The 21,133-nt window shown below is 39.3% G+C and overlaps 1 non-coding gene across 1 annotated transcript; it reads right to left on the reverse strand.

Annotated features, from left to right (window-relative positions):
- Nucleotides 1–19,207: 19,207 nt before the first annotated feature.
- On the reverse strand, nt 19,208–19,314 carry LOC136207566 (small nucleolar RNA R71). Its single transcript, XR_010676702.1, has one exon. It is a non-coding gene; the product is annotated as a small nucleolar RNA R71 (small nucleolar RNA).
- Between the last annotated feature and the right edge of the window lie 1,819 nt (nt 19,315–21,133).

Raw genomic sequence — 21,133 nt, forward strand, 5'->3', positions numbered from 1 at the left:
AGTTATTCTACGCCTAATTAAGTTACTCTACCCCTAATTAAGTTAAACTACTCCTAGGTGATCTTTTACCAATGCAATTATCCGAAGGAACATGAAGGGATACGATGATAATGAAAATAGATTGTTGAAGCAATTGAATTAAAACCTAATCTAAGTCACTTGTGTCCGAGGCGATTAACCCTACTTATCCTCCTGAGGTCCCTAGTTCGTGATTCCCTTGTAAGGCCGAAACTAGCTCTAAGGCTCAGCAATTTGGGCTTAATCTTCTATAGGGCCGTCAATCCTATAGGCACTGACTAGGTCAGATTCAACTCGCAATATGTGCCAACTTAATTTTGGGATTATCGAATAAGTTAAACCAATCAGACAAAGCGTAAGATAAAGATTAAAGCAATAAAACAATTGAATAAACAAAACTATAATATATATCAAAGATGAAAGTATTGTCACGAAGATACAATGAGCCTAGGATTCATAACATGGATCAGAGGCTAGACAGAATATAAAAGAAGAAAAATCCCTTTCAGGGAACCTGTCTACCAATGCAGGCGTCTTCCTAGGACTTAAGGATGGAGCTTGAGCAATCCTCGGTGAGCGGAGCTTCGGAGGTGTCTTCAATGGAGGTTTGAAGGATATGGAGGAGGTGGAGAGGATTTCTCAAGGTGAAAAGCTAAGAAAATTACAAAGATAAAAGATATCTAATTTACATTGGAAAAATCCTATTTATAGGCGCGGCTCGGGCCCTTTTCTTGACCTATTTCTTGTCCTTATGCAGGTAGGAAGTCATGGGGCCGGTCGTGGAGTCGTGGGGGCAGAATTGGTCTTTTTGACCAATTCCCACAGGTCTGCTCGCCGAGCAGGCACAGCCTGCTCGACGAGCTGGCCTACGAAGGCTAGCTCGCCGCGAGCTGGCCTACGAAGGCTAGCTCGCCGCGAGCTGGCCTAAATAGGCCAGTTCGTCGAGCAGTCTTTCCCGGCACGCCTCTGTGCGGTCGCTGAATGCCAAAAGTGTGTTTTTCGCCCGAACTTATCCCTGCGCATGCACAAAAACTCCAGATAGCATTAGTCCAAAGGCTAAATTGACCCGCCAATCGCTTATTTTGAGCAAACTCTTCGTTTGGTGCGACTTTTGACGGATCAATTAGCTTCAAAAGATAACGGAATTATAATATGCATGCCATTTTGGCCGTATTTGCCTAAATTGATCATAAAACGAGCCTAAACAACGAAAAGTAAATAAAACATTTCCAATTTCTAACTAACTCACACAAAAGCATTTAAATGCGAGAATTGCTCGCTTATTAACTAAATAACGCTAAAAACCATCCTAAAACCGTACCCAAAGATAGGAGTTTTTGACCCCTATCATTGTCTTTTTGTGGCAGTTGTCTTTTAGCTATAATCGGTTGCCCCATGCATCTCGGAATGTGTCTTCTGCATAATTCCGAGGATTCAATTACTGGTGCAGAAGGTTTGCAAAACTTGTCTTCTAGTGAACGGATCTCTCATGCTGTCTTGAAGATTTACTCAGTTTCTACTTTATTCGTTGTCTTTTTTTGTTGTCAACTTCTATGCTGAGTTCTGTTTTGTAAGACAACTTTTGAGAGGGCTTTTAATGCCGAGTTCCATTCTTCTTTACTTTGTTGAACTTCAGACTTCTATTATTTGATACTGAGCTTGATTCTACTCAGCTTGTTCTTTGATCTCATGCTGACTTCGTCATGTCTTACTTTTTATATCTTTTTGTATTTAAGTTTATACTCAACATTGAACAAATAGATTAGTACAATTAAATCAAAGCACTTAAATTTAATTGTCTCTTAATCATGGATGATTTTGTCAAATCAAAATCTTGTGGAAAGGTGTTTCAACAATCACTTCATCAGAGATCACGTACTAAAGGGAGAGATTAAGCTGACCTATGTACCAACAGATGAACAGCTTGCAGACATCTTCACCAAGCCATTGGCTCGTGAACAATTCAACATACTAAGGGAAGCTATCGGTATGTCTAATCCTCTTTAATAACTCTATGTGAAAAATTGAATGTTGAGTGATTACCATGCTGAGTGAACTCTATATTAAGTAACCACTATATGCTGAGCCTAAAATGTAGAAAATCACCCTATGCTGAGTAGATGTACATACTGAGTGATTATCTTATGCTATGTTACTGAGAGATAAGACATTTATCTACGTAGAACTAGGTACTCAGTATCACAAATGCTTCGCATTCTAGCAAAACTGAGCTAAAGGCCACTTGCACCATTAAATGCTAACACGTGTAATAAATAGCACCTAGGATAACGTAAGCAATAATGGAAAAGCCCATGCGCCGAACGTGTCATAAGTGACAGAATCTCTGTCGATTGAATATCCCAAGGAAAAACGGCTAGTCCAATGAATAGGATCGATTTAAATCTCTATAAATAGTGGAAGATTTCCCCACTTAATCATCTTAACGCTTGAATCCTTTTGCATTCCAATCTTTCTCTCTCTCTGAATTTCAAAATCCCTCAAAAATCTCTGAGAAGAAAATGTCGAACCCTCAGAATGTCTCCGGTGGTGATTCCGGCAAACATCACACCGATGAAAATCCAAAATCTCCTCAGCTTAACCAAACTCCAAACAAAAACCCTCAAGCTGACCCAGCAAGCTCTTCAAAGAAGCCTAAGGAAAGGTCCATGGTCAAGGTCCACAAGAAAGATCTAGAAGTTCTGAAATGTAGATGGTTCTCTCCCAGCTTCATCACCGCTGAAAAACCCTTCTGTGAGTGGATTGAGAAGAATGAATGGGTAGGACTCTTCTCTCTCCCTGGGAAAACCTATCCTAGATTAGTTAGGGAATTTTATTCCAATCTTCATGTTGACGAAGAAGATACTGACTACTTGGAAACTTCCGTCAAGGGCCACAAGATTACAATCACCCCATCTTACCTAGCAACCTTACTTAACCTTCCAGAAGAAGGGAAAGAGTTTATGACAACCAAAGAAACGCTTGACCATGTTAAAGGATTCTACAAACCAAAGAATCATAAAGGAGAGATACCCAGCACCTGTATGGGGCAAAATCAGAAGATGGCTCATTACATATTGACCAACTTCATCTTCCCAAAGCTCAACTCAGTATCGTCGGCCTCCAACTTCGAGCAGTGCTTCATATGGCACATACTGACCTACAACCCACTCAATATGCCGGTTTTTCTAGTCGGTGCATTTCAACGAGGAGGTAAGAAACTCAGACTGGGCTCCCTAATCACTAAAATCCTCGAAGATCAGAAAATAGAAACAATCAATGAAACTCAGAGTTTGGGAACTGAAATTACAGCGAATCTGCTGTTTGGGTTAATATTCAACCAACCTTTGAAGGGGACTGAAGATGTTGAGGAAGATGAAGAAGAAAATGATGCTGAACATGAAGTGGAACCAAAGAAAGGAAAGAAAGCCATTGCTGAGTCTGCTAAGCCAGTAAAGACAAAGAAGAAGAGAAAAGCACTTGAACCGTACTCAAAGGATATTGATACTGTCCCAAGGAAGGTACGAGCTGTATCTAAGGGGAAGAAAGTTGATGCTGACCAAACACCTAAGTCAGCAGAGAAACGAAAAGGGCAAGTTGAGCCCGAAGAGGAGAGTGAAGGAACTCCAGATCAACCTCTACAGAAGAAAATAAGAAGTTCTGCATTGAAAATTGTTGAAGCTGACCCCCTCGACTGGGTTGTCCCTCCCAAATCACACTTCGTCAAAAGTCTCGGGATTGACCTTGAACAAACCCCTATTGAGCAAGAAGAGGAAGAACAGAGGAATGATAACACTCAGCCTGATATTGAGGAAGAAGAACATGCTGAGCAAACACAGACTGAGGATAATGCTGAGCAAGAGGAGAATCCCAATATGGAACTTCAAATAGTGGATGTTGAGCTCACCGAACATGACATTGCAGAAGATGAGATCAATGCTGAGCTTAGAGACAACTCCTCTTCTGACTCAAGTGAGGATATTCAAGCTGACCCTTCACCTCCTAAAGCTAAGACATTCAAAAGGCTAAAGAAGAAAGCCTACAAAGCACATGTCATTGATCTGTTAGGTGATTCTCCGCTTCGGGACCCAATTACCGATCTGTCTGACATCCAGTTCAGATATTTTTCTAATAATACTGAGTCTCCTCCTAAGGAACCTGCGAAAAATCAAGCCTCTGTTACTCATACTGAGGAACAAGCCAAGACTCTGGAAAATCCAAATTCTGCCAAGCAAGAGGTCGAAGTCCAAGATTCTCAAGATGAGGAGCAAACTATGGAACAACCTGCTCAACTTCCACATTATATTGAGCAGGTCAACACCTCTGTAAGTCCTTCACCGCAAACTCAGAATACACAGAGTGTTGAGCACTCAGCTCCTCATACTGAGCTACAACAAGGCCCAACCATTGACCAACCAAACCAATCTGATAAGCAGCCAACTCCACCACCATCAAGTTCAATTTCAATTCCTGCCTCTGAGTCAAATCCTACTGGCACATTGGCCTATCCGAGTGCTACTGAGTCTGGGCGCAGAATCATTGCCTCTGCTCAGTCTCTTCTTCAGGATTTGAATCCTATTCATACAGATGCTACTGGGTCTGCAAATCTTGAGTCCTCCCAAATTTCATCCATCACTCCACTTCTGAACAAAATTCGGAGCCTCAAAGATCTCATCAGTGTTATGACCACGGTCCAGACACAGCAACCCAAGCAAGACCAAATTGCCAAGATAACTGAACTATTGCTCATGATGGTCAACCACATGAATGCACTTGAAGGAAAATTCCAGAGTCTCTCTGACGTAAATCCGGGGTATGCTACTTCTACTGAGCTCAAGGACTACTTTGCTAAGCTGACCACGGACCTGGCCAACATTGGATCTACGGGTCATCCTGAGTATGCCACTTCTGCAGAGTTGAACCAACACTTCTCAAAGTTGACCTCTGATCTGAACTGCACACGTGAATTGATTTCCTCCACTTCTCAGTGTACTATTGATCAACTGAGTGAAGTTGTGCATCTACTCAATGTCAATAAGGAAAAGATGGATGTTGACCCCGTCAATACTGATGCACTTCTGAGCTTTTCGCAAGCCATACATGATCAACGCAAATTCTATGACTCAGCTATACTCAAAATGTACCACCAATCCTATGCCCAGCTCACTGAGTCCATCTCATGGATCAGCAAATCTCATGAGTATCTCATCAGCATACTGAGTAGCTCCCTACAGGTTCCTAGATCTATTCAAGATGATGGTGTTCCCGTTATAGATGGCCTGAGAGAGAGTACAAAGAGGTTGAAGCGTTATTCCAACGCCTTGTCTGCTGCTGCTAGAAATGATACTTTCATTCCTCCTCCACCCGATGATGGCAAAATGGGGGAGAACAGACAAGATGGAACTCAGTACGCAGGTGGTGCATCAGGCAGCAAAGACAAAGGAAAAGACAAGTGTCAAGCTGGGGAGCAAGCTCAAGCTACCTTAAAGAAGAAAAAGTAGCTTCAGGACTTAGCATGTACTTTGTGCTAAATATTTTGTGTGCATGCCTGATATTTTGTGTGTTAATCTATGTTAAGAACTACTCTATCTGAATTATCTAAATACCATGCCTAATGTTATGTGCTAAAAGCTGATCAATCAAAATTGAACAAACAAGTAAAAGTAAAACATACTCAGTATACGTTAAACACTAAAACAATCTGTGCATCAAACTGAGTATTTAACCATTTCTGAAAACTGACTTAGACTCATCTAAATTAGATCTTGGAAGGTCTAGAATTGAACTAAGTCAGTGTAAGCAATGTCTTAAGTTTATTCGATTAAATCTTGGAAGGTTTAGAATTAAGTTAGGACAATAGATGCAACCCTTATGGGGGAGTAATTTCAGAAATATGAAAAATAAATCAATCATGGGGAATTTCAAAACCGAGTTCCATAATTATGTATTTTGCCAACATCAAAATGGGGGAGTTTGTTGAAACACCTTTCCACAAGATTTTGATTTGACAAAATCATCCATGATTAAGAGACAATTAAATTTAAGTGCTTTGATTTAATTGTACTAATCTGTTTGTTCAATGTTGAGTATAAACTTAAAAACAAAAAGAAATAAAGAATAAGAAAGGACGAAGTCAGCATGAGATCAAAGAACAAGCTGAGTAGAATCAAACTCAGTATCAAAGGATAGAAGTCTGAAGTTTAACAAAGTTAAAGTGGAATGGAACTCAGCATTAAAAGCCCTCTCAAAAGTTGTCTTGCAAAACAGAACTCAGCATAGAAGTTGACAACAAACGAAGACAACGAATAAAGTAGAAACTGAGTAAATCTTCAGGACAGCATGAGAGATCCGTTCACTAGAAGACAAGTTCTGCAAACCTTCTGCACCAATAATTGAATCCTCGGAATTATGCAAAAGACACATTCCAAGATGCATGGGTCAACAGATTATTGCTAAAAGACAACTGCCACAAAAAGACAACGTCTGCAGGAAGAAGACAAGTCTGACGTCTGAAGAAATCAGAGGATAGGATTGGCCTGCAAAACCTGAAGCTGACCAGAAGCTGTCTCCTAAAAGAGCCGTTTTGGATTTAACGGCTAAATCATTTGAAATGATCCTCCTCCAGGTCTTCATCTATATAAAGACAATCAAACTCCTTGGATCATTGCCGAAGTACAAAAAGAAAAATACAAGAGAGAAAAATACAAGTTCAAAGCATTCAAAAACAAGAAAGAGATCTTACACCCATTTTCTATTCCTGTGTAAATGCTAGATTGATTGTTTGTAATCATCTAAAGTGTTCTTCATTTGAAAAAGAACAACTTGTATCAATTGTGATATTGAGAGTGTTGTGCTGAGTGTTTGGTTGTAAACATTCAGTGGTAGAGAAATCTAAGTACTGGGTTGTGGTGCTTAGTAGGAGTTGAGTAGAAGAATAGAGGACGGTACTCTTGCATATTCAACTGCCTTGTAAATGGTTTGTGCTCTACCTTTAAAGAGCTCAGTATTGGATTCCAAAAGCCTGGAGAACTCTGGGGACTGGACGTAGGCAGAGATGCCGAACCAGGATAAGTCGTACTGAGTAATTTCTAACTCTCTCAATATATATATATATACATATATATATATATGTGCATGTGTTGTATGTTGAATTTACTCAGCATATAAATCATTTAAACTGATACTGAGTGAATCAGAGTGTTGAGTTGGAAGCTGACCACAGAAAGTGTCAATTCCCAACTCACGAGTAAAACAGCCTTAGTCAACATCTGACCAAAGCTGTCTTACATTAAGATCGGCCGTGCTGACCAAAAGCTGAGTTAACAAACTCATCAAAATTATCAAGTCAGTATAATTAAATTAGCGAAAAAATTATATTAGTTCCTAACCCCCCCTTGGAACTAATCACACGGGACCAACAAAGAGCCAATCATACCTCGATATAATTTGCTATCTACTGACTGACCTTTCTCGTCAGCACAAAGGACAATGTCAGTACCCATTGGGGTTGATATGAGCTTACATTCTTCCATATCGAATTTCTTTAACATTTCTTTGGCGTACTTAGACTGACTAATGAAGATGTCATTCTTCCCTTGCTTGATTTGAAGTCCAAGGAAGAAGTTGAGTTCGCCCATCATAGACATCTCGAACTCAGTTTGCATCTGTTTACTAAATTCTTTGCACATAGATTCGTCAGTAGCACCAAAAATTATATCATTTACGTAAATTTGTGCTAGCAGGGTATTTTTACCCTTCTTCTTAATGAACAAGGTTGTGTCAGCTTTACCTCTGACATAGTTCCTAGTCAACAGGAAATTGGTCAACCTCTCATACCAAGCACGAGGTGCTTGTTTCAGGCCGTACAAGGCCTTCTTGAGTTTATAAACGTGGTTTGGAAACTTTGGATCTTCAAATCTAGGAGGCTGACTAACATATACCTCTTCATTTATAAATCCATTAAGAAATGCACTTTTAACATCCATTTGATATAGCTTGAAATTCATGAAACTAGCATATGCACATAATATATGTATAGCCTCTAACCTAGCTACGGGTGCAAAGGTCTCACCATAGTCAATGCCCTCTTGCTGACTATAGCCTTGGGCTACAAGTCGGGCTTTGTTCCTGACTACATTACCTTGCTCATCTAGTTTATTTCTAAAGACCCACTTAGTTCCTATGGTCTTTTGATTCCTAGGTTTTGGTACTAAATCCCATACCTCGTTTCTTTTGAACTGATCAAGCTCCTCTTTCATAGCATTGATCCAATGTTCGTCGTGCTCAGCTTCTGAGAAGTTCTTCGGTTCATGTACTGAGACGAATGCAACATCGCTGAGATATTTTCTAAGCTGATCTCTCGTCATCAGCTTGTTTTCAGCAGCATCAAGAATGGACTTCTCCGAATGTCCTCTTGGAATTTTGATTTCTTTGGGTAATGTTGAGTTGTCTGGAATAGGTGTTTCTACACTATCTGCAGGAGTAGATTGGTCAGCAAAGGTAATTTCGGGTTCGTGTTTACCTTTGGTCATTGATATGGGTCAAAAACCCCTATCTTTGGGTACGGTTTTAGGACGGTTTTTAGCGTTATTTAGTTAATAAGCGAGCAATTCTCGCATTTAAATGCTTTTGTGTGAGTTAGTTAGAAATTGGAAATGTTTTATTTACTTTTCGTTGTTTAGGCTCGTTTTATGATCAATTTAGGCAAATACAGCCAAAATGGCATGCATATTATAATTCCGTTATCTTTTGAAGCTAATTGATCCGTCAAAAGTCGCACCAAACGAAGCGTTTGCTCAAAATAAGCGATTGGCGGGTCAATTTAGCCTTTGCACTAATGCTATCTGGAGTTTTTATGCATGCGCAGGGATAAGTTCGGGCGAAAAAGACACTTTTGGCATTCAGCGACCGCACAGAGGCGTGCCGGGCAAGACTGCTCGACGAACTGGCCTATTTAGGCCAGCTCGCGGCGAGCTAGCCTTCGTAGGCCAGCTCGCCGAGCAGGCCCTTAGAGGCCTGCTCGGGCGAGCAGGGAGCCTGCTTGCCGAGCAGGGAGCCCTGCTCGGCGAGCAGACCTGCGGGAATTGGTCAAAAAGACCAATTCTGCCCCCATGACTCCACGACCGGCCCCACGACTTCCTACCTGCATAAGGACACGAAATAGGTCAAGAAAAGGGCCCGAGCCGCGCCTATAAATAGGATTTTTCCAATGTAAATTAGATATCTTTTATCTTTGTAATTTTCTTACCTTTCACCTTGAGAAATCCTCTCCACCTCCTCCATATCCTTCAAACCTCCATTGAAGACACCTCCGAAGCTCCGCTCACCGAGGATTGCTCAAGCTCCATCCTTAAGTCCTAGGAAGGCACCTGCATTGGTAGACAGGTTCCCTGAAAGGGATTTTTCTTCTTTTATATTCTGTCTAGCCTCTGATCCATGTTATGAATCCTAGGCTCATTGTATCTTCGTGACAATACTTTCATCTTTGATATATATTATAGTTTTGTTTATTCAATTGTTTTATTGCTTTAATCTTTGTCTTACGCTTTGTCTGATTGGTTAAACTCATTCGATAATCCCAAAATTAAGTTGGCACATATTGCGAGCTGAATCTGACCTAGTCAGTGCCTATAGGATTGACGACCCTATAGAAGATTAAGCCCAAATTGCTGAGCCTTAGAGCTAGTTTCGGCCTTACAAGGGAATCACGAACTAGGGACCTCAGGAGGATAAGTAGGGTTAATCGCCTCGGACACAAGTGACTTAGATTAGGTTTTAATTCATTTGCTTCAACAATCTATTTTCATTATCATCGTATCCCTTCATGTTCCTTCGGATAATTGCATTGGTAAAAGATCACCTAGGAGTAGTTTAACTTAATTAGGGGTAGAGTAACTTAATTAGGCGTAGAATAACTTAGTTAGAATTAGATAACTTAGCTAGGAATAGTACAATTCAACCTAGGAGTAGATTAACTTAAGCAAAACCAAACTCAAAACCCCCAAAGCCTAGATAACACCTGAGACCAAGTAATTCGATACTTGCAGAAATAAATCCTGTGGATGATACCTGGACTTTTCCAGAATTTTATTACTTGATAACGACGGGGTACACTTATCCCTTAGTGAGTCTCCTTTACGGGAGGCGCATCAAGTTTTTTGGCGCCGTTGCTGGGGAAAGTAGATTAAATCTATAAATACCCGACAACCGCCAATAATCAAGTTTTTGGCGCCGTTGCCGGGAAAGTAGATTAATTCTATAAATACCCGACAACCGCCAATAATCAGTTTTTGGCGCCGTTGCTGGGGATTTATTTCTTCTGCAATATCGAACCAAAGGTTGATTTGTTAGTTTAGGCATTCGCTGTGAATACCCTTGTTTATATCGTTATATCGTTTTTACTTGTTTATACATATACCTGTTTATACATATACTTGTTTATATACAATTCGTTTGTGATTATTCTTTGTCTATACTTATACTTGTTCATATTCATACTTATATATGCAAATACTTGTTTATTCGTTTATACCTCAGTATATATGACCTTTCTATACTTGTTTATATCTAGCGTGTTTTCTCATGACACGCGTAGTTGTTCATACCTATTCTTATTTATACTTGTTTATACAAACGTATATTTATACTTGTCAAATTCATCTATACTTTTCTGTCTGTGCTTGTTTATACCTTTTATACTTGTTCATTCTTATATTTATATTTGTTCATATTCTGATTCATACTTATACATACTTGTTTATCTTTACTAGTTTATACCATGTACACCAATCTATATCTGTCAATATGAACCAATAAGAATACTTGTATAAAACTGTGCGACCCTGTATGATGTGTACACTTTTCTTTCATAGGAAAAATTTCTGCTTTCATTTATTTCTTGTATTTATTTCTTCTCAGCACATGCCTACAAGATCAGCGAGAATACCGTGTGTCCCTCTTAACCCTGAACTTGAACATACTCTTCGCAGGAGCAAACAGATTGGAAAACTGAAGCAAGACGAGATCATCGAGCCTATCAAGATGACTGACAATGAACAGAATGCTGAGAACACCGAACCAGAAACTGACACTCGTCTGATGAGTGAGATCCTGGCACCACACCGACACCAGCATCTGTCCGGCATTGCCGCTCCGAACATTCCGGCCAACACATACGAAATCAAGTCAGGCATAATTCACTTGATTCAACAGACCGGATTATTTGGAGGGGAAGCACATGAAAGCCCGAATGATCATCTGGATCGCTTCCTAATGTGCGCAAACACTGTGAGAACAAATGGGATTCCTCAAGATGCTGCTAGGCTGAAGTTGTTCCCATTTTCTCTAACTGGGCAAGCTTTGGAATGGCTAAGAACACTGGAGCCCGGATCAATCACGACTTGGGCAGGATTGGAGAAGGAATTCTTGTCCTACTACTTTCCCCCCTCGAAGACAGCAATGCTCAGGGGTGAGATCACCTCATTCCACCAAGAATCTGAGGAAGAAGGAACTGCCGCAGCAGGAGACCAAATGGAAAACCAAGCACCGGGGACGGAGGCCCAGTTCCAAGCCATCAACACCATGATGGCAGAAATGAGAGATCTTAACCTACGGACCCTTAGCACTATTCAATAGATGGACCAACGGTTCACTAACTTTGAGCAGAATATGGACCGAAGGCTTTCGGGTCTTGAATACGTAGCGGCAGACTACTGCGAACGCTACAACATGCCTTGGCCATACCCTCCGGCCGATCAGTAAGTTGTCTTCTCCACCCTAACTTTTTACACTTGTTCTTTATGGTTTGTGATGCAATGTTGGAACTTATTGCATATTTTTAGTGTGAGGAGGAGGGGTAGACAAACTTACAAAAATTTGTATAATTTTTAAATTTTTGTTGCGTCGTGTCTAGTTTAGTTTAGCGTTTTCGGGTTTTATTTATGTTTTTGCATGTTTAGGACCTAAAACCGTGAACCTCCTTCGAATCTAAACTTCGTTATTTGTCTTTAAGGGCTGAGAACCGAATCTAAGATTGCAGGACAACTAGTTTAGGTGTAGGACACAACCCTTGTATCTATAAAAGCATGAGCTAAAGTTTGCATTTAGACCCTACTTTTGAAGAAATGCTAAAATCATTACTTAGGTAGATAACTTAAGAATTGAAGGCATGTGATATTAAACTTGAGTTTGGGGAGAACTAGTAAACACAAAATTGAAACCCAAAGAATTGTGAGTTGAATTTGAGCCCAAGAGTGAACATCAAAAAGCTCTTTTTCTTGACATTTTTGTGTGAATGCTTTGACTTGTGGAAAGATTACAGATTTTGCACCTAATACTGTGTTGAACCTACATGCAATGATTTGAGATGGTAGACGATGAAATCAGCCTCATTAGAATTAACCCTTTTCTTTACCTTATTTTCTCTTTTTCATCCACTCTAGGAAGCCCCTTTGAGCCTATATTTTTGTAGTTTGTAGATTTTTCTTTCGTCCTAACCCAATTTTTGCAAACCATCACTTGGTTTGTTACTTAACCCAGTTTTTGCAAAGCTCGAATTGAGCCTTTGTTTTCTTCTAGCGCTTTATCCTTGTTTATGGCATCATAGTAGCAAGCCAAAAGGCTAAGAAGTGATTGAGCAATGCTATTCAAAAAAAAAAAAAAAAACAGAAAAAGAAAAGAAAAGAGACGAACAAAAGAAGGAGAACTCTATCTCCCAGTTCTTAAAATCAAAACGTCTCAAAGAAAATATAACGAATAAAAAGCTCAGTCACTTCATACTCGCTAAAGCCATTTTAACTTTGTTTTTCTAGCGCTATAACTATTAACCCTTGTTGTACCTTTAACCCTCTAACCACATTACAACCCCAATTCGAGGCTGTTTTTTATATCATCGGAGTCATATAGCATAGTAGAGGAACTCGGATGAACGTGCAAAATAAACGTAATCCTAAGCAAGAACATAAGCCGAGAGTAAACACTTTAGCCACCAAAATTGTGTGAAATGAGTGAACTACCTATGGTGAGGTGTTTTACTTAGCGATCCCCTCAAGCTCGTTTAATTGAACATGTGTCCTTTTTCTTAAAACATATGACCTATGATAATTGAAATGCGGCTTTTGGATATCGTGTCTCTACTTTGTATTTCCGAATGCATGTAATTACAGATGCTCGAAATTGTGTTAAGCACCTAGTCAAACCGGGAGGTTTTCTAGCTTGCTTGTGATTGCGGGTTTAGTTTTTTTTAGTTTACTTGGGGACAAGTAAAGTTTTAAGTGCGAGGAGGTTTGATAGGGGTCAAAAACCCCTATCTTTGGGTACGGTTTTAGGACGGTTTTTAGCGTTATTTAGTTAATAAGCGAGCAATTCTCGCATTTAAATGCTTTTGTGTGAGTTAGTTAGAAATTGGAAATGTTTTATTTAATTTTAGTTGTTTAGGCTCGTTTTATGATCAATTTAGGCAAATACGGCCAAAATGGCATGCATACTATAATTCCGTTATCTTTTGAAGCTAATTGATCCGTCAAAAGTCGCACCAAACGAAGCGTTTGCTCAAAATATGCGATTGGCGGGTCAATTTAGCCTTTGGACTAATGCTATCTGGAGTTTTTGTGCATGCGTAGGGGATAAGTTCGGGCGAAAAACACACTTTTGGCATTCAGCGACCGCGTAGAGGCGTGCCGGGCAAGACTGCTCGACGAATTGGCCTATTTAGGCCAGCTCGCCGAGCAGGCCCTCAGAGGCCTGCTCGGGCGAGCAGGGAGCCTGCTCGGGCGAGTTGGGAGCCTGCTCGGGCGAGCTGGGAGCCTGCTCGGGCGAGCTGGGACCCTACTCGCGACGAGCAGTGCCTGCTCGCCGAGCAGCTCGCCCTGCTCGGCGAGCAGACCTGCGGGAATTGGTCAAAAAGACCAATTCCTCCCCCACGACTCCACGACCGGCCCCACGACTTCCTACCTGCATAAGGACACAAAATAGGTCAAGAAAAGGGCCCGAGCCGCGCCTATAAATAGGATTTTTCCAATGTAAATTAGATATCTTTTATCTTTGTAATTTTCTTAGCTTTTCACCTTGAGAAATCCTCCCCACCTCCTCCATATCCTTTAAACCTCCATTGAAGACACCTCCGAAGCTCCGCTCACCGAGGATTGCTCAAGCTCCATCCTTAAGTCCTAGGAAGACACCTGCATTGGTAGACAGGTTCCCTGAAAGGGATTTTTCTTCTTTTATATTCTGTCTAGCCTCTGATCCATGTTATGAATCCTAGGCTCATTGTATCTTCGTGACAATACTTTCATCTTTGATATATATTATAGTTTTGTTTATTCAATTGTTTTATTGCTTTAATCTTTGTCTTACGCTTTGTCTGATTGGTTTAACTCATTCGATAATCCCAAAATTAAGTTGGCACATATTGCGAGCTGAATCTGACCTAGTCAGTGCCTATAGGATTGACGACCCTATAGAAGATTAAGCCCAAATTGCTGAGCCTTAGAGCTAGTTTCGGCCTTACAAGGGAATCACGAACTAGGGACCTCAGGAGGATAAGTAGGGTTAATCGCCTCGGACACAAGTGACTTAGATTAGGTTTTAATTCAATTGCTTCAACAATCTATTTTCATTATCATCGTATCCCTTCATGTTCCTTCGGATAATTGCATTGGTAAAAGATCACCTAGGAGTAGTTTAACTTAATTAGGGGTAGAGTAACTTAATTAGGTGTAGAATAACTTAGTTAGAATTAGATAACTTAGCTAGGAATAGTACAATTCAACCTAGGAGTAGATTAACTTAAGCAAAACCAAACTCAAAACCCCCAAAGCCTAGATAACACCTGAGACCAAGTAATTCGATACTTGCAGAAATAAATCCTGTGGACGATACCTGGACTTTTCCAGAATTTTATTACTTGATAACGACGGGGTACACTTATCCCTTAGCGAGTCTCCTTTACGGGAGGCGCATCAGTCATCCCTTGTGGTGACGACTCAACAACTTCATTTTGGTCAGCGGAAGCTGAGCTTGGTTCATCTTCGGCAGACTGAGTTGTCTTTCCTGCAGGGTCAGTTTCATCGAACTCGATATGGACAGACTCTTCTACAACTTGAGTTCGTTTATTATACACCCTATATGCTTTACTGTTAGTTGTGTACCCTAAAAAGATCGCTTCGTCAGCTTTAGCATCAAATTTAGCAAGGTTATCTTTTGTGTTGAGTATAAAACATTTACACCCAAAGGCATGAAAGTAGCCAATGTTGGGCTTCCGTCCTTTCCAAAGTTCATAGGGGGTTTTCTTGAGTATAGGTCTAACTAAAGCCCTATTCAGTATATAACATGCTGTGCGGACAGCTTCACCCCAGAAGTACTTTGGAAGCCTATTTTCACTCAGCATTGTCCTAGCAATTTCAACTATTATTCTGTTCTTCCTTTCAACAACCCCATTTTGTTTAGGCGTCCTAGGAGCAGAAAAGTTATGGTCAATGCCACTGACTTCACAGAATTCATCAAACTGTTGGTTTTTGAATTCTCTGCCATTATCACTTCTAATATGAACTACTCTTAGGTCTTTGTCATTTTCAAGCTTTTTAATCAATGTTGTGAACATCTCAAATGTTTCATCCTTGCTACTCAGCAAGATGATCCAAGTATACCGAGAGAAATCGTCTACAATGACTAAGGAAAATTTCTTACCTCCCAAGCTGAGTGGCTGGACAGGTCCGAAAAGATCCAAATGTAGTAATTCCAATGGTCGTTTGGTTGAGACAATGTTTTTACTTTGAAAAGACTTTTTCGTTTGTTTACCTTGCTGACAAGCATTACATAATTGATCTTTTCAAATTTAAGTTTGGGCAATCCCTCAACTAATTGTTTTCTTGCTAACTTGGTAAGGAGGTCCATGCTTACATGACCAAGTCTCCTATGCCATAGCCAGGAGTTGTCCTCCTTTGACACTAAGCATATATTTTTAGAAAACTGTTTTTCTAAACTCAACCTGTATACATTATCAACACGAGGGGCAGTTAAAATCAAATCGTTTGTTTTTCCCTCAAGTATCCGACACTGAGTGGCATCAAATACAACATTTCTACCACTGTCACACAGCTGAGCTACGCTCAATAGGTTATATTTGAGACCTTTGACTAAGGAGACTGACTCAATAGTAGGGTTACCTCCGATAGTACCTGATCCTACTATCTTACCCTTTTTATTGTCTCCAAAGCTTACATTACCTCCTCGTTTAAGCTCAAGTGTGATGAACTGAGTTTCATCACCAGTCATATGCCTCGAGCATGCGCTGTTAATATACCAAAGCTTTGACTTCTCCACGCACCTCAGGCTCACCTGCATTTTAAATTATTCATTTTTAGGTACCCAATTCTTTTTGGGTCCTCGTTGGTTAGCATAGACAAGTGCTACATCATGTTTTAATTTGTGACGACATATATTTATTGTGTGGTCAGCTTTACCACAGAAGTCACAATAGGTCACCCTTTGAGGGTGATTTCGTTTCTAGTCAGCACCATTGTGCTGAGCATGCCAACATACCTTAGTGGTATGACCTTTCTTTCCGCAGAAGTCACATTGGACAATCCGCTTATTATACCAACACACATCTATTGTGTGTCCTCTTTTCCCACAACAGTCACACTGAGTGAACTGTCTACGCTGACCAGTACCTGAATACCCAGCATGGGATTTATTTGAACCTTTCATTTGGTTCTGTAGATTTGTGACATCCTTTCTCAGTTTCTTTGAATCTGATTGGACTTCCGAGACAAACTTATGCATGATTTCCATATTGCTATGCAAAGTTGAGTTGTCTTGGAGAAGATATAGAAGGTCACTGAGTTTGACCTCTTCAATCTCGTCACACCACCTGCTGAGTGCCTTTATTTTCTTGTTACACTTTTTAGTCAGTGTATATAAATCACTCAGGGCGTTAACCATTTCATTTCTAAGCAAGTGTAAGGAAGTTACCTCATTTGAGTATCCCTCCTGTTCAGATTCTTCAGATAGGTCAGCTTGCTCAGTGTTAAGCCCAAAATATACCTAAAATATCATCGATAATTACATCAATATTGCTACGAATTTATGCTATTTATAACTGTTTAGAAAGCTTTTACTCTCGAATATGTTTCTTTCATGCAAGGTACATAAATATTTGGTAAAATCCAAATAGGAACGAAAAGAGCTCAAAAACAGAAGAAAAACCCTACAAAAGGAGTCGAAGACGACGAAAATTAATAACGCCAAATCGAGGACGAGGACGAAAGCCAAAAACGACGAAAAGTTTCGTGCCGCGATCGCGGCCCCCCAATTCTCGATCGCGACACGCTCCCTTCAGCTTCTCCTTCCCTTCGTTCGAAGACCAAGATGCTCCCCCATTCTCGGTAGAGAATTAAATATTCTCGGTAAGAGCAGGAGTCTGTAGAAGCCAAATTGCACATTTTCATTTTTGATGAAACACGTTCGTTCGGGTGGATAAAGACGTCCTTTCACAATGGATACGACTTTTCACAACAGACACAACACTTCAATCAAGACTCTTCAACATCTATAAATAAAGAGTTGATTGAAGATATGTAGAAGAAAGAGATTAGTATAGAATTTATGCAGAAATTCCGAGTCAAGTGATTCAGAAGTTAGATTTCGATTCTGTAAAAAGCAATATGATGTACACACATTGTTTATTGAATAATAACAAATTCAGTAGCGTTTAGACATTGTTCCAATTTAGTTTTCATTTTGGTAGTAGACCGACCAAGTCCCTATTACGAAGATTCAATAAGAAGATTGAGTAGAGGATCCGCCCCTGAGCCTGACAAACTCTAACGAAACCCAAGGAAAGGATTGACAACCCGTTCACTTGCAAGTCATCGAATGTTTCCATGCTCCATGTTCTCTGTAAACTTGTATCAATTTATATTTCATCTAATAAAGTCCGTTCTATTCGATAGATTTTTATGCAGCACTTTGGTAAAGGATCCGAAGTGGATTGATGCTGGTGTTTTCATTAAAACGTATTTAATTCAAAATCTTTACAAGGAAACTTTGTTGAACACTTAGGCAAATTATTATCTCGGAAGAGTTTTAATTTGATTAAGGGCAATTATCCCGGATAAGGGTTTTGTCATGTTCAAAGCCTAATAATTAGAGGTTCCGTCATTTATTTCATCTTTATAATTCATACAAAGTTTAAAGTTGTTTTCTTTGCTTAATGCAAACAAATACGTTTGTTTACTTTTCTAAAAAGTACTAAACGTTCCTCTCTTGCAAATTCATTCTTAAATCAGAATATTTTCTAACATCTTCATACTCTAATCTAATTCTTATTCTAGCAATTTCAAAACCAAAACCGATTAAACGATTTTCCATATTATAAACCTTAAAAGTAAATTTAACCGATTCAAAATAAGTTTTTGTTAAAAAGCGTTCCCTGTGGGATCAATATCTTTTATTACTACAAGCGTATACCGTGCACTTGCGGAAATCGCTCAACAAGTTTTTGGCCCCGTTGCCGGGGAACGCCAAAATTTTTGACAAAAATTTAGATTTTTCGTATTTTATTTCGAATCTAGGTTTATTTATACTTATTCAAACTTTTATATTTTATTTATTTCAAATTACTAACATATTTATTTTTCAAATTCTGTTTTGAAGGTAGTTTCGGTTCGTGCGAAATTTCAGGTTCATGCGCAGTTCTCGAAGTTCAGGCACGTCACCAGATCCTATTGACCCAGAAATTGAAAGAACTCTTAAAAAGAACAAGAAAGAAAAGAAAAAGAAAAACAAAACTCCAATAAAAACTAGAATTACAGAGCCAGAAGTTATGACCACACTCATGGATTACGCTAGGCCAGGAGTGGCCGGTGTAACAAACAACATAGTTAGACCCCAAATTAATGCAAATCAATTTGAGATCAAGCCAGCATTACTTAATATGTTACAAAATAACGTAACATTTTACGGGCTACCTAACGAAAATCCTAACACCCATTTGACAAATTTCTTAGAAATTTGTGACACTTTTAAAATACCGAATGTGACTGCAGAAGCAATCAATCTTCGCCTTTTTCCTTTTACTTTGAAGGATCGAGCCAAAGAGTGGTTAACTTCTATGCCAGCCGCAACATTTGAGACTTGGGAGCAATTAGCCCAAGCATTTTTATCAAAAAATTTTCCTTTAGCAAAAACCGCAAGAGTCATTAAAGAGTTAACATATTTTTCTCAAAATGATAATGAAACTTTTTATGAAGCTTGGGAACGTTTTAAAGAACTTCAACGTTTATGCCCACACCACCAATTGCCCGCTGAACTTTTAATGCAAACATTTTATAATGGACTAAATCCTACAACTAGAGGTTCATTGGATGCTATGTCTGGAGGGTTATTCATGAAGAAAACATCTGCCCAAGCAAGAGAACTTTTGGAGGAAATGGCAATCAACAGCAGTATGTGGCCCGCGGAGCGTGGACACGTACCAATAGCGAAACCATCATCCTCAACTACGTCATCAGTTAAAGGTATAGTGAATCTTGATCCAGTTGCGATGTTGCAAGCCCAATTTTCTGCCTTATCGCACAAAATTGATAGGTTTATGGCACCGTGTGATCCTAATGGAAAGCCAATCCAAACGGATGTGGATTACGAAGGTATGAGTGAAATTGAACAGGTAAATTTTGTCCGAGGGCAAAACCAAAATAATAACCCTTATTCCAATACATATAATCCTGGATGGAGAAATCATCCTAACTTTAACTGGAGAGATAATAATAATAATGCTAATGCTAATCAAAATCATACCACTAATTATCAAAATCAATCGAGAGATACGATTAGCACTTTATCTTCTAAAATCGAAAAATTTATTGATGCTATGAGCGGAAAAATAAGTAATCACGACGATGGTTTTAAACGGATCGAGAATAAATTCGATCAGCTTATTAAAAACCAATCATCTAGCATCCATAATTTGGAGATTCAAATTGGACAACTCGCTAAATCAATTCCATCCCGCAAAGAGGGAAGTCTTCCAAGCCATACGGAAGAAAATCCGAAAGAGCATGTTAAGGCTATCACTCTTCATTCAGGGAAAAATTACTTAGGCCCGGAAATGCCCGGAAATTCGACTTTACCTGGAACTGATTTACCGAAGCCCAAAGAAGATACATTAAATCAAAAAGATGCACCAATTGACTCTAGTACAAAAACTTTTGTACCCAAACCACCTTTTCCACACAAAGTCCGCAATAAGGACTATGATAAACAACTTTTAACATTTTTAGACAAACTTAAAAATTTGCATATTAATTTGACATTTATGGATGCGATTACGCAAATTCCCAATTATGGTAAATTCCTCAAAGATTTAATTTCAAAGAAAATCAGTTGGGAAGGAATTTCGTCCATTTCACTAACTGAAGATTGCAGTTCGATTGTGTCAAGCAATTTGCCCACTAAACTCAAAGATCCCGGATGTTTTACCATTCCGTGTAAATTGGGAGATATTGAATTCCCAAGTTGTCTTTGTGATTTAGGAGCAAGCATTAACTTGATGCCATTATCTATTTTTAATAAGTTAGGCTTAGAAGAAGATATCAAACGTACCAATATGGTTTTGCAATTAGCGGATCAAACCACTAAAAGACCATACGGTATAATCGAGGATGTTTTAGTTAAAGTTGACAAATTTATTTTTCTTACCGATTTCATTATTTTAGATTTTGCTTATGACATTAATTGTCCGCTAATCTTTGGTAGACTGTTCATGAACACGGGACGTGCTCTAGTTGATGTGTCGGAAGGGAAAGTAGTTTTAAGAATAGGAGATGATAAGATTGAGTTTGATATGAATCAAGCGATGAAATATCCTATGGAGGATTTCGCTTCTATGAAACTTGATTTAATTGAAGAATGTGTAAATGACATTGTTCAAAAAGAAGAAATAATAGAACCTATAATAAGTGAGGAACTAGAAGATAAGGACCCAGAACCTTTGATTCGAGAAGATGGACCAGTTCCGCCTTCGATTATAGTTCCACCTAAATTAGAACTTAAAGAATTACCAAGTCATTTGAGGTACGCTTTCTTAGGTGAAGGCGATTCTCTACCTATAATTATCTCT

The sequence above is a fragment of the Euphorbia lathyris genome, chromosome 9 (genome assembly GCF_963576675.1).
Source record: "Euphorbia lathyris chromosome 9, ddEupLath1.1, whole genome shotgun sequence".
Taxonomy (NCBI): Eukaryota; Viridiplantae; Streptophyta; class Magnoliopsida; order Malpighiales; family Euphorbiaceae; genus Euphorbia; species Euphorbia lathyris.